Source organism: Solanum tuberosum, unplaced genomic scaffold (genome assembly GCF_000226075.1).
Source record: "Solanum tuberosum cultivar DM 1-3 516 R44 unplaced genomic scaffold, SolTub_3.0 scf00257, whole genome shotgun sequence".
Taxonomy (NCBI): Eukaryota; Viridiplantae; Streptophyta; class Magnoliopsida; order Solanales; family Solanaceae; genus Solanum; species Solanum tuberosum.
This window is the reverse complement of record NW_006239182.1, coordinates 781,713-797,682: the sequence shown is the minus strand read 5'-3', so window position 1 is coordinate 797,682 and position 15,970 is coordinate 781,713.

Below are 15,970 nucleotides of genomic sequence, written 5' to 3'. Positions count from 1 at the left end.
TAGATCATGTGTGAAAAATAATTTTGGTGAAATGTTTTTCATTCTATCTAATTTATGAAGCCTCCTCTTAGTTGAGCTATGCATGCAACATTGTCTTCAAAGAGCATTGTGGGTATCTTGACATTACACTTCAAACCACATCTTTCATTGATGAAATGTATCACTGATCTCAACCATACAGATTCTCTACTTGCTTCGTGAATAGCTATTATCTCAGCATGATTTGAAAAAGTAGCGACAATAGACTGCTATCTAGATCACCATGATATAGCAGTACCTCTCTATATAAAGAAATAGCCTATTTGAGATTGAGCTTTATGTGGGTCAAATAAATAACTTGCATCTGCATGACCAACAAGATCTGCACTATCTTTGTTAGTATAAAACACACACATATCACTGGTCCCTTTTAGATATCCCAATATAGGTTTAACTTCATTCCAATGTCTTCGTGTAGGGGAAAAACTACATCTTGCTAACAAATTAACAGAAAATGCTATGACAAATCTCATAGCATTAGTAAGATACATAAGTGCACCAATTGCACTGAGATAAGGTACTTCAGGACCAAAAGGTTCCTCATTCTCTTCTTGAGGCCGGAATGGATCTTTACTCACTTCAAATGATCGTACAACCATTGGAGTACTTAATGGATGTGCTTTGTCCATGTAAATTCATTTCAAGATTTTCTCAGTATAGGCAGATTGATGGATGAAGACCTTGTTTGCTAAATGTTCAATTTGTAGACCAATACAAAATTTTATCTTTCCAATGTCTTTCATCTCAAATTCTCTCTTTAGATATTCAATTGCCTTTTGGATCTCTTTTGGAGTTCCAATGAGATTAATGTCATCAACATAAACAACAAGAATAACAAATCCCGATGTTGTTTTCTTAATAAAAAAACAAGGACAAATTGTATCGTTTATATAATCTTCTTTTATCAAGTACTCACTGAGGCGATTATACCACATGTGCCCTGATTGTTTTAAGCCATATAATGAATTTTGTAATCTGATTGAACACATTTATCGAGATTTTGAATTATATGCTTCAGGCATTTTAAGTCCTTCCGGAATTTTCATATAATTTTCATTATCAAGTGAACCGTAAAGATAAGTTGTAACCATATCCATCAGATGTATTTCAAGGTTTTCATGTACAGCTAAACCGATGAGATATCTAAAGTTATTGCATCCATAACCGGTGAATATGTCTCTTCATAGTCGACACCGAGTCTTTGAGAGAATCCTTGTTCAACAAGGCGTGCCTTGTATCTTACAATTTCATTTCTCTCATTTCTTTTTCGCACAAAAACCCATTTATAGCCAGCCGATTTTACACCACTTGGGGTTTGGACTACATGTACAAAAAACCTCACATTTAGCAAGTGAGTCTAATTCTGATTGAATTGCCTCTTGCCATTTTGGCCAATCACATCTTCGTCGACATTCTTCGACAAATTTAGGCTCAAGATCCTCACTGTCTTGCATAAGATTAAGTGCAGCATTATATGTGAAAAAATTATCCACTATGATTTTTGATCGATCTAAATTTATCCCGTCACCCGTAGAACTTATTGAAAGTTCTTCATTCACTTGAGTCTCGGGTTCACTGATCTCTTCAGGAATATTAGGATTAATCATATCTTGAATCTCTTCGTGGGATTCTTTTGTAGCGTCATTTTTCATACTTATTTTTCTAGGATTTATCCTTTGAACCCAATGGTCTTCCACGCTTTAGGCTTGTTTGTGATTCACTGCAAGAATATGTGACTTTATTATCCTTTTCAAATTAGTAAATGCGTCTGGCATTTGATTTGCTATGTTTTGCAAATGGATGATCTTCTGGACCTCCTGCTCACACATAGGGGAACGTGAATCAAAATGAGATAATGATAAAACTTTCCATGCAATTACATTTTTAAGTTCTTTTTTCTCTCCCCCTAACTGCGGAAAAGTTGTTTCATCAAATCGACAATCTGCAAATCTTGTAGTGAATAAATCTCCCATCAATGGCTCAAGGTAGAGAATTATGGAGGGTGAATAAAACCCATATATTCCTAGCCTTCTTTGGGGGGGGGGGGGATTTTAGGTGCGCTAATGTGGTGCTACTGGCACATATACAACACATCCAAAAATTCGTAGATGAGAAATATTTGGTTCATGACCAAATACCAATTGTGACGGAGAGTATTTAATATAATGAGTCGGTCTGAGATGAACAAGTGATGTTGCATGTAACATAGCATGAACCCAAACAGTAGTGGGCAACTTAGTTTTCAAAAGTAGAGGTTTTGCTATCAATTGTAAGTGCTTAATAAATGACTCAGCAAGGCCATTTTGAGTATGAACATGAGCTACATGATGTTCAACTTTTATCCCTATTGATAAAAAATAATCATCAAAACCTTGGGATGTGAATTCTCTAGCATTATCAAGGTGAATTGTCTTCATGGAATAATCTGGAAATTGAGCTCTTAATCGTATCATTTGTGCCAATAATTTTGCAAACGCCAGGTTACGAGATGATAAGAGGCACACATGAGACCATCTTGAAGATGCATCTATTAGGACCATAAAATATTTAAAAAACCCGCTAGATGGGTGAATAGGTCCACAAATATCCCCATGTATACGTTCTAAAAATTGAGGGGATTCGATGTTAACCTTCATTGGGGATGGCCTAGTAATCAATTTTCCTTGACAACAACCATCACATGAAAACTCATCACTCGTAAGAATCTTCAGGTTCTTTAACGGATGTTCATTTGAATTTTCAATGATTCGTCTCATCATTATTGATCCTGGATGACCTCTTCGGTCATGCCAAAGCACAAAAGTTTTTAAGTCAGTACACTTCTGGTTTACGATAGAGTATGCTTCAATTGTACTTATTTTTGCATAATATAAGCCAGAAGATAAAGTTGATAATTTCTCCAACACATATTTCTTGTTTGAGACAATCTTGGTAATACCAAGATATTCAACATTCATTTCATTTATTGTCTCAACATGATATCCATTTCGGTGAATATTTTTAAAACTTAACAGGTTTCTTGGGGATTTAGAAGAAAACAATCCATCTTCTATAACAAGTTTTGTCCCGTTAGGCAGAAATATAGTAGCTCTTTCGGAGCCTTCTATTAAGTTTGAATTACCATAAATTGTTGTTGCATTTTCTTTCCTTCTAAGCAAGTAAGAAAAATATTTCTCATCTTTGAATATGGCATGTGTTGTTCCACTATCAATTACACAAATATCTTCATGATTAATCATTGATCCAAACAAAATTTTAGAGGTATCCATATACTCTTCAAGATAAAGATATAAACGAAGTAACCATTATAATATTATTAATAAAAAAAACATTTACACAACCTTTTATTTATTTACAAGACTAGGAAAACATATTCATACTAGCTCATACAAACAACGGAAATGAAATATATTTACATTATTACAAACCCACACCTATCAGGTGATCTATTTTTCCTTCGGGATTCTCAAAGAAATCCGCTACATCTAGATGCATGGGTTCAACATTATCTTCAGAGATAAAGTGTGCTTCTGCATTATTTTTCACCTCCTTCAAGGAAGCTTGATACAACTCAACCAGGTGCCTCGGCGTACGACATGTATGTGACCAATGCCCTTTTCCACCACATCGATAACATTTGTTATCTGAATTTTTCTTCTACACCACTTCATGCTTTTCATCCTTCTTTTTACACGGCTGGTGGTGAAGGTTATTATTTAGTGCAAGACAATCACCATGATTGAAATTTCTTCCTTGATCACAGCCATGACCATGACTGGGGCCACGGCCTTTTCCACGTTTAGATTGGTGAAAAATTGTCGTCTTCACTTTAGGAAATGGCATGAGAAGCTAAGTTCCGTTTTTAGCTTTAGAACCAGTAGGTCGACTTTCATGGTTTTTCATCAGTAAGTCATTATGTTTTTCAACAACAAAGAGATGTAAAATTAATTCTGAATATTTTTTAAATCCCATTTCTCGGTATTGCTGCCGCAGGAGCATACTCGAGGCAGGAAAAGTGGAAAATGTTTTTTGTAGCATATCATGGTCAGTGATATTTTCTTCGCATAATTTTAATTGTGAGATGATTTTAAACATGGAAGACTTATACTCACTGATAGATTTAAAATCTTGAAGTCTCAAATGGATCCAGTCATAATGTGCATGTGGAATGACGACCAACTTCAGGTGGTCATATCTATCTTTTAAATTATTCCACAACACCAGAGGATCTTTAACAGTGAGATATTTCATTTTTAAACCCTCATCAAGGTGATGACGGAGAAATATCATTGCCTTGCACGATTTTGATTCGATGCATGATTTTTTTCTTGGATGGTGTCTGCTAGACCCATCACATTAAGATGAATTTATGCATCTAGTACCCATGATAGATAGCCTTTTCCCGATATGTCTAAAGCAAGAAATTCAAGTTTATAAATATTAGACATTATTTAAGAAAGAAAAATTCATACCTTCGAGGCTTTTAAAGTCTTTACTTGAACTGACAGAGACTCGTGCTGATAACGTATTATAAAATAACTATCTTAGCAAACTTATACTAATAAACTACATTTAAAAGAAGAACAAGAGAGGGCATAATCTATTCTAAACTTTTCTTATATCTTAATTTGTGAATGAAAGTAATGGCTATTTACGGCCAATAAGTAATATACAAACTAACACTTGTCCATTAGAAAGTTATCCACTTGGCCAAGTGATGACACCTCTCAAATGGGTGGCCCACATGGCATCCATTTAGTATGGCAAGTGATGACAATCAAAGGGGTGACCCAACATGGCATCCATTTAGTTTTACAACTGAACCTTCTAAATCTGATATGGGTTTAGACTTCTCAGGTGTTGCAATAACACAGTAAATAGACCAAATAGATTTTAAAAAATCTCAATTATTACTATCATTTTACAGTTTCATATTTAAATTATTAAATACTAGGTAAATTACCCGTGCTTCGCACGGGTTTGAACTATTTTATTAAGCTTACATATGATCATTTAGTAATATTAGTATTTTCGATACATACACTACATTTTCAAGAACAATTTGTTTTAAGGTAAAGCAGTCCTCCGAAATCTTAAAGTGCTATATATATATATTTTTAATTATCATCTTTGTTATAAAAAATTATGAGTCATAGAGAGATTTTGAAGTATAAGAAAGAAGTCTAAGAGAATTTCCATGGAAATAGTTGGTCAGAAATAATCAAATTTTCTAAATTCCAAAGAGTTATACAGAACAACATCATAGTTAAAGAAGAGACAAAAAAGCCATAATTAACTAAATTCAAATAAAGGACCTTTGGCTCTTTTCTTATGAACATCCATCAATCTCTTTTTATTATAGTATGATGTATCATGTAAATTTTTAAAATGACCCTAAAATTGTTAGCATCACAAATATTTTTCCTCATTGTCTCATAATAGTCATTATTATTGCTTCGGTTTCATATCACCAGCCCCAACTTATTTTGAATTGAACCATATTTATTGTTATGGTTATAGTATGCAGTTACAAAGAATTAATGCAATTATCAACCAAGCAGTAGGTGACATCTGAATGGAATTGTTCACAACTGGATATGCTAAGCCAAAATTTTGACTCATAACATATTAAAACTCAAGAGCATGATTTTGTGAGCACTTGAACTCACAAATATCCACAAATAATAATAAAGACGACCTTACTTTCCTAACAATCAAGAAGAAAAAGTCATGTTGCTTAACATATTTTTCAAAGGTTGTATCCAAGTTTAGAGTTCACAAATTTAATTGAAAGAAGTCAAAAGAAAGAGTTATTATTTCTTTATCAACAAAAACAAACTTTATCAAAAGAAAGAGTTATCACTAAAGCAAAACTGATCTTTAACGAAAATTAATAGTTTAAATGTCGCTAAATATGTATTTTCAGAGGCAATTGGTACTCTCTATAAATATCCCTAAAGTCTATAGCAACACTGAATCTAATGAGAATTAATTAATGTCGGTAAATGATGTAACACTCTTCGTTAATGTGCATATTTACTGCCAATAAAAACTATTTTTGTTATAGTGTATTTTGGACATTTGTTAGGTTCAAGAAAACTTGATCTCTTATAATGCACAAAAAGAAGAGACGAAAAAATATGACTAATTAGTTAACTTGCGTTAAAAGAAGTGTACTAATTGTCTCTATACTAATACTCTAGGAAGAGTGCAATGACATATAAAATGTTTCAACAATCAAAATAATATACTAATTGTGGCAAGCAAGAGAGCAATCCTTTTGGTTCTTTTAACAAACTTCATCATTGATTCCGTATTAATTATCACATATTTGTTGTTGTGTGCTATAAAATATAGCACAACCTACAAGCAATTTTCCCAAAAATTATATGAAGAAACTTGTAAAACGGGACAAAAGAGAAAATAATTTTTCAAACATCCTCACTGAATTTTTAACAGAGTACAAAAAAAGTCACCAAAATAACAAAAAGTTATTGCAATAGATACATGAATCAGTACGACTTACAGTAAAAGATTAAGTTTCATGAAATAGGAGGAAGAAAACTTTGAGGAATGAAAAACACTTCATAAGTAGCTTAATTAATATATTTGAATTCAACTCCCATATAGCAAGAAAAAACCTACAAATAATAGTGGCAGAAATAAATGTTTGGTTTACTAAAGAACCAAATGTAATGAATTCAACCATTTCAACAACGTTATGAGTTGTGGACTGAGAGGTGGGAGAATAGTAATATCGCTTTGTAATTGAAATCAAATTTCTTTGTGTATATGAAGAAACATGTAGAAAGGGACAAAAAAGAAGATCAAATTTCAATTATCCTTGCTGAAATTTTTTAACAGAGTTAAAAAAAAGCCACCAAAATAGCAAAAAGAAATTGTCATAGTTACATGAATCACTATGACTTATTGTCACAACCCAAACCGTCGTGATTGACACCCACAATAACCCTTCGGTGAGAGAGCCATTACTACAACTCAAACTAACCACACAACAAAAAACTAAGGCATTAAAAGATATGGAAGCAGGTTTAAATAACTAAAAGAATTATGGAGTTCCCATAAACTCCCCAAGTTTTAAACAAATAACTTAACCAAATAAATGGGAAAATTCACCCCTAGAACCTGAAAGTCAATGTACCAAAACTCTAACAAGATTCATAAGTCTAAACAAGAAAGTCATCTAAAGAACTAGTCTAAGTTCGAATAGGATGGACTAAACAAAAAGAGAACTCAAGGCAGCCCGGAAGAACTGGCTCACATGTACTTGTAGGATCACATGGCTATCCCACTAAGTGTAACATACATTAGTCAATACAACAATATAAGCTCATGCACATATTGAACATATACAATATCATCAGCATATACGAACAATGAATAACTTCACGATTCTCACATATCACAGTTAGATCAATTTAGAGCAACATACCGTCTTCCAATATCAATCATGATTAGATATGAACGAACTCATCACAAGTAGATACACAACACAATTCAATGGTCCTCTGACGGAACCCAATTTAATGGTCCTCTCATGGAACCCAAACCCAAGCTGTTAGTATACCGGTTCGTGGTACCTGATCTAAGTTAGTGTGCCGGAACATGGCAGTTGATCCCATATTTTATGCTGGAACGTGGCAACCGATCACATATTTATGCCGGAACGTGGCAACTGATTCCATATTTATGTCGAAACGTGGCAACCGATCCCAGTCAGTGTGTTGGATCGTGACACCCGCCCATTCAACAAATCACAATCTACAATGTATATTATCACAATCATACAACAAGAGGTGATTCATGGCATACAATTATTCAATTATCCTCATTTACAACAAGTCTGATCAATAATGCAACATTCGCATACATACATGTATCATAATGAAACAAGAACAAACATACATTACACAATCATAGAATCCCAATCATCACCTTCCTCGAATCAAAGCTTGAATCCCCTAAGGCACTTGAATCTTCCTTTTTCGGATTCTTCCCGCTTGTTCGTAGGTCTAAAAAACATACAATTAACGCAAGGATCAATAATCAAAGGTCTAATTATCCGGATTATAACAAACCTAATAACGCTAGACCAAACCCAAGATCCTAATACCCAATTTAGGGTTGTTTACACCATAGAATCTTTAACAAAACCCTCCCCCATCAATATTCACCCATTCTATTACGTTCTATGGAAAGAAAAATGGATTCGAGGAGTGAAAAGCTTACCTCTAGCCTCAAGAATGGTGAAAAATGAGTAGGAGTCGTCTGGGGTCGTTCCTTTTCTCTAAAAGTCGAAAAGTGCATAATGAGGTCGTTTAGGGGTTTATTAACGACTTTAATTTGCATCGAGCCCGCCACAACAACCACCACCCCGCCACAGCGGCCCTGCCAAAGCGGCATTCTCGAGACATAGAGTTGTTTCAAGAATTCCAAAATTTCCATTTCACAACACACCTCTAACCCATGACGCTCAGTAAATACCCTTTACGCTAAGATCGATTTTGGGAGTTCTACTCACCCGAATTAAATTCCGTAAAGTTGTACGGATTCCTTAACGAGTTATCTATCCACCCACGTAATCATATTCATAAATAAATCACCCAATTGTTACCAGATTTCCCTACACCTTAATGACTCTGATTTCGTCCAAATCTGGACTAGGTTGGGAAATTCCAAGTTACTACAACGAAGTTTTCTAACCCCAATTCTTTCCCAATTAGCTTTTCCCTAACGACGGAATTAGGTCGTTACACTTATAGTAAAGATTAAGCTTCATGAAAGAGGAGGAAGAAACCTTTGAGGAATGAAACAAACTTCATAAAAAGCTTAATTAATGTATTTGAATTCAATTACCCTAGAGTGAAAAAAAACCTACAAATAATAGTGGCAGAAAATTTCTCTATTTATAGACTACAAAGAGTAGTGTGAACAAATCCTTATTGTGCCTTATCGAAAAGGTCACAACTCTTTGGAAAAGTTGCAATTTTTCGGAAAGGTCACAACCTTTCATAAAAATCATAATTTTTCATAAAAGTCGCAACTCTTCATAAAAGCCACAGCTTTTCATAGAAGTCACAATTTCTCATAAAAGTCACAACTTTCATAAAAGTCACAAATTTTCTGAAAGAGGAAGACTAGTTTTGGAAATAAATAAATTAAAAGGGAATTCTGGTTTGTGGTGGCGCCACGTAGGTGGGCCTAGGGTTCTCTTTTATATAAATATATGATTTTTATCACCTCATGAACTATAATTCTCTTTAAATTGAAAAACCCCTAGTTGAATGTGTACTAAAATATTGAAATAATTTGATGCGAAACGCGTAGGAAAGAAAATAAAAAATCTTAAAATGAGTCCACCTTACCCAAATGAATTATTCATAGGGTTAGGTGAATACTTTATCATGTGGGTTTGAAATTAGCGAAATGGTAATAATTTGGGATTATTTTAACTTAATTTACTCAAAAGTAAAAAGTAAAAATTCACATATAATGTCACTTGAAACTCTTTGAAAGAGCTTTTTAAGTGTGATGCTCACATAACATGTCATCTCCTCCAAGGAGTTTTTGTACAAAACTCGCAAAACAATGTAGAAGAATAATAACATGTTTGGTCAAATTTCTAAAATCTAACTTATTTTGACAATGTGCTTTTTTTTTTTCAAAAGTGCTTTTTTAAAAAAATACTTTATACTCCCAAATGCTTGTCAACAACTCTTGCAATACATACATACATATATAGTTAACGAATACATAAAATCAAGGTTTTAGTGTGTTTCATACACACAAGTTTGCACATTATACACCGCACATTTAACTACTGAAGCAAAATAATCTTAAAAGTTTTCAAATTGCAAGAGACTTCACCTCATCCACTTTCCAGAGGTCTGCATACTTATACCACCTCATGAACCCTTCATCATTTCGAGTGCGCTGATACATGATGCACGAGTCACTCATGCAGGTTAGGAATTTGTCTAACGTAGACACTTTTTTCAGAATGGATTCATCTAGTTCGGTCAGAATTTTCATCGGTGCAGGTGGAGGAAGGTATTCGGTAATTATGCAATGCGATATGTTAAGCACTTTCAACTTTTTTAACCCCTCCATGAGAATAACCAAAACAGGTTTAGATAACTCCGTACACCTCACACCTCACACTTTCAAGTTTGGAAGAAATGACACCAGTGCAGATGCAAACATTATATCGCAGGGAGTCATAATCTTGAGCTCGGAATTTTTTTTGAAACTCCTTCCAATTTTCTCGATGACATATGTAGGTTCTTCTAAACTAGGCATCGTCAGTGATTAAACATATTTCCATTCATGAAAAACACTGCGTATTGTTTGCTTTTCTAGTTTTTCCCAAGCAGGCTTAACAAGGCATTTAAGCCATTGACACCTGGAAAAGAAGAAATTTAACTAGCTGTCCAAATTATCTCAGATGCGATGCTTGCTATACAGTTTCTTTATTTAAGGTACAATACTATAAAAAGATTAAAGTTTATCATGGAAATACCTCTTGGCAGTATAAGTCAACTGATTGTTGCCAGCATATAAATTGTAATGGAAGATCAATGTCAGTATGTTTCCACGACTAAGGTTCAAGAAAATCTTTAGGATGCTGGTCAATTTTCCACGAGATGGAGTATCGACATATACATACGGCGGTATTGAAACTCTGATGAAATTTGACTGCTTTACTGACAAGTCCAGCGTTTTCTAGAGATGTTGGTCAGAACAAGCAGATTGCCAAGCAGGACAAACTTGATGAATTACTGAGATCAACCGGAAAAGGTCAAACGACAGGAATATCTTCACCAACATATCAATATTAAGGTCCTCCCATCTCTTTACAGGAGAATTTCCTTCTTCCATCACAACAACTTCAATCTTTTCCTGTTTTTGAAATGACATCATAAAAGCTTCAATCTCATAAGTTCCTGTAGAACCAAGAAAGGTTATTACTTCTCTTTTATCCAAGAAGAATATTTGAACTCCTGACATCAAATTAATGTGTCTTATTGTCATTTGTGTTCTTGTGAATATAATAAGACCATGAAGAAATAAAAGTTAATCCCGACAATATAAAGAAACATACAAGAGAGTGCAAATACGTCTGAGGAGTACTGTGATCTCCAAAAGTGAAGTATCTAGGAAAATATAACGTGGAACTTAAGCTGGTTGTAGATAACGACAGAGAATTAAGTTATTGCTGGCATAGCTGACGGAAGTATCACATTTTGGATAAAAATAATCATTACTTGCCTATCTGATAAAAATATAATCTTAGCTTCCTCTTTTTCTTTCACTTACCTTTTATAACACAATTTCAAGCATAGTTCTAGCCAGTGTACCGAAAGCCTTTTCTGATTTTCTTAAAACATAAAAAAACAAAAGAGGGCCTTAAAGCAAATGTATCTTTACCGTAAGAATTGTATATAAACCTATAAGTATATGAACCTGTGCAGCAAACTACATTTTTAAATTAGCCAATGGGAACTCACAAACCAAGTGCGAAGCCCCATGAAATTATATAATTCATTCAGGCTAGATTCAAGCTAAAGAATGCAATTTAATTGAACCCAAGCAACATGAGGTGACTTGAGAGAAGAGAAGTTATTGGGATGCTTGAGGATAATTATTTCTTAAACCATTAGAGGTGGACTAAAGGGAATACCTAGGATTTTAATTTTTATGTAACGGGAGTTAAATGGAAATGTTAGCAAAGGTGGAAGCTCACAGTATTGATGAAAATGAACCATATAGCAAAGGTGGAAGCTCACAGTGAAAGAATGTTATAGACAACTATGCTCACAAAGTCAAGTACATGTTAGATGGCCACATAAGTTAGTATGGAAGAACAATCTACCTATGAATATCTAAGTTGCTCGGACTCGGGTGGGGGTATCCAAGACGGATGTGAATCCGAGAGTCGGATTTGGCAAAATTTAAATTTTAAGATTCGGGGGTGCGAATCCGAGTATGGATACGAGTGCGGGGATATGGCTAAAAATATTCAACATTATAAAATATAGTTATAATAACAATTTGATTTGATTTTTTGGTTTAATCCAAAAGATTGCACTCTCCTACATTGGGCCATTTAAAAGTATAAATTAATTATAACTTGTTACTGATTAATTTTAAAAAATTTATAATTCCTTTTATTTATTATAAAAATAAATAATCATTTCTTCTCCCAAGAAACCCTTCGCCTGCTCTGTTTCTTTTCATGATTTTTCCCTTCTTCTTCTAAGAAACCCTTTGTCTGCTCTTTTTATTTTAAAGGAAAAAAGTTTTCTCCTCTGTTCTTTTTCAAGAAAGAGACTTTGAATCCTTTGTTCTTTCCCATGGAGCCTTCATCTCCTCTCTGTTCTTATACAAGAAAAAGGCTCTGCCTCCTCTCTCGCTGTTCTTGTAAGCTTTGCCTCTTCTCTATTCTTTTCCATGGATCAAACAGATCTCATGACAACTTTATCAGAGAAAAAAAGTTGTTAACTTTCAGTAGCCATGAAACTGATATCTTCTTCCCCAATTTTTTTTCTTGGCTCTGGTCAAAGTATCCAGATCGGATTGACTGAATCCGACACGCACCCTATTGGGTTTTAAAAGGTGTGAATGAAAAATGAAGAGTTGCGACTTTTATGAAGAGTTGTGACTTTTATGAAAAATTGCAACTTTTATGAAGAGTTGTGACTTTTATGTAAAGTTGCGACTTTTATGAAAAGTTGTGACTTTTATGAAAAGTTGACTTTTATGAAAGGTTGTGACCTATCCGAAAGATTGTGACTTTTCCAAAGGTTTGTGACCTTTTCGGTAAGGCACAATAAGAACCTTTTCACACTACCCTTTGTTTTCTATAAACTGAGGGATTTCCTCTCTTTTTAGTTGAACGTATTTTTATGGACTTCTTCTACTACTACTACTAAATCTCGTATTCTAAGTGTACTTTACTGCCATTGAGAGGTTCCCTGACACCGTGGTTTTAGGTACCGATACACTAGTAAGTAAGATTGTTCTATCCTGGGAGGATATATTCCATTAACCTCGGGTACTTGAGGGGAATAATTTCCTTAAGGGGACACTGTACATTCATTGGACTCGATTTTCTTTCTTTGAGAAAAATATTTTTATACTATTTCTAATCTCTTTCTGATTCTATTTTCTGTACTAGTTTTAATTTTCTATTTTGAAAATACTCTTTAAACTTTGTTGTTTCATACCAAGTTCTTCAAAGTTTTATTCTAAATATCTTAGGAATACAAGATAAACAACAATCTTAAGGAAATTATTTTACTGTTGGTATTTCTTGTATTCTACTGATTGAGAGAAACAGATCATGGAAGTAGAAGATTAATGCATTACTTCTCCAGATTTGGTGCTTTGTTTAGCAAGGTTGAAGTGAGAATGTACAGAAAAATTGGTGGCATTTCGGGTAAAGATTACACCAGGTAACCTTCTTATTATTTATCTAAAGAAGAAAATAGTTTCTACAAGTTAACAGTTTTGATATCTATCATGTGTGTCTTTGGAAAAACAAATTCTGCAAATCGTATGTTTTTTTAATGAATTTTCCTTGGCAAATAGTGTTTCCTTCAAAATTCACTAACCTGCAGAATGAGAGATGCACATTTCCTATTGATAAAATAGTATGTCAAAATGTTATAGTTGAAGGCTATTTGAAAAGAAAAACATTTCTATGTGATAAACTAAGAATATGTTTTATTCTGTTTGGATTGTTGCAGACTAAAAACTTGTGTAGTTTCTACTCTAGATAAATAGGACTATGCAATTGGTTTGAAGAATATGAAAACTTCACATAATAAGTCAATGTGTGCTTTGACTTTCTATAAACTTCACTGTCATATAGAAACAAATTGTACAAAAAAAATTGTCTTTATTGTTAGTATTCTAAATATTAAGTGGTATGTCTATTTGTGATAGAGGAAAAATACCAGTGACTTAGAGTTTCTGATTTTGTGCCTCTATGGAATGAACTTTGACATTGTGTAAAGATTGTCAAAGAGAATTGAAGCACTATAATTCTTTTGTAGAATAATATTTTCAAAAGAGGTTTCATGTTGTCAATGACACTTTGATAGCATGAGAAAAAAAATATGTCTAAAAAACTATTTTCAAATAATTAAAAAATATTTTTGAGATCATATTTAAAATGTGGGGGGTTCTATGCTTATGCCAAAGATAAAATTAGACTTAGTGTCTAATTTAAATTTGGAGCACAAGATATGAAATTCGATGATATTTTTGTATTATATTAGACCCACAAAATTCTTGGAGTATATTTGATATTGTGGTAGTTGAGTTTATCTTTTACTAGTATATAGTATGACTAGTATGAAACTACCAAATTATATCTATACGTGTTCAAAATGATTGAGTTCTTTTATGAAAAAGTGTCACTTAAAATGTTGTGATTTTTCATGAAAAGATATGGCTATTAAATATAACTATTTGTATAGACATGAATATTGGTGAATAGTCATTGGTCATGTTTTGTAAAAGAAGCATTTGGACTATATTGCCTTTATTGGACCCGATGAAACTTTGTTCATGGGTAGTTCTATAACAATCAAATTGAAAGTTATGGAAAGGTCCTTCCGAAAAGGACATTTGACAAGGCGATGACTCTAAACAATGTTTGTATCACACAAAATTGTAAAAATTAGGAACAAAATATTTGTGAGAAAAAGCTACCTCGTGGAGAGCTTTTCAAACACAATATTTTTATTTGTTCCAACTTGCTTGAGTAAAAATGTTTGTGACATGAACACTTGGTGCATGTCAATTACAAAACCTTGTAAGGAAAACTGATCAACTTAGAAGTTTTGTCTAACTTTGAGTGCAATAAATAAAAATGTCAAGTTTGTGTGGAATCTAAGTATGCTGAGCATCTTATAAATCTGTTGAAAGGAATTCTCATCACTTAGAGTTGGTTTACACTGACATTTGTGATATGAAGTCAACACCATCTCGTGGTGGAAAAAAGTATTTCATAACTTTCATTGACAATTGCATTAGAAATGACTATGTCTATTTGTTGAATGGTAAGGATGAAGTAATAGAAATGTCTAGACAATATATTACTGAAGTTGAAAATCAGTTGGGAAAAAGATAAGAAGTGATAGGGATGGAGAATATAAATCTTCTTTTGCACAAATATGTTTGGACATTGGATTTATCCATCGAACTATTGTCCTATTCACCTAAATCTAATGAAATTGTAAAATGGGAAAAAAATAACCGAACTTTGAAGAAAATGATGGTTGTATTACTTATAAGTTCAGGTTTACCACAAGACTTGTGTGGAGGAACTATCCTTACTGCAAAAGGGAACAATAAAAAGTTGTCTTTTCAGAAAGAAAGCAATTTTGTTTATTCAGGACACAATCTATTCCATATGAGAAATCAAAAGGAAGGAAATCCAACTTGAAATACTTCAAAGTGTGGGGTGTCTAGCCAAAGTCCAAGTTCCTATTCCTAAAAGGATTAAAATTGGACGTATGATTGTGGACTGTAAAATTAGACTTGAGTAGTCTAGTGAATGGTCTAAAGACGTTGGAAAGAAAAAAAGAGAATGTACTTAATAAAGAAATTCATAGGTGTAGTAAATGTCAACGGACATCTCCTTTGTTCGAATATGATTTTGTAACATTTGTTGGGTCTTCTATAGACATCATTCTAGAAAGATGGTGTCAATAGTGAGATTGATGCAATCTTGAGCAACCATATTGGAAGTTAATTGATCTTCTTCCAGAAAATAAACCTTTAGGTTCAAAGTGAATCTTCAGAAGGAAAATAAAAGTTTGTGGAGCTGTTGACAAATATAAAGCAAGACTTTTATCAAAGTCTTTAAACAAAAATAAGGTCTTCATATTGTCGATATGAA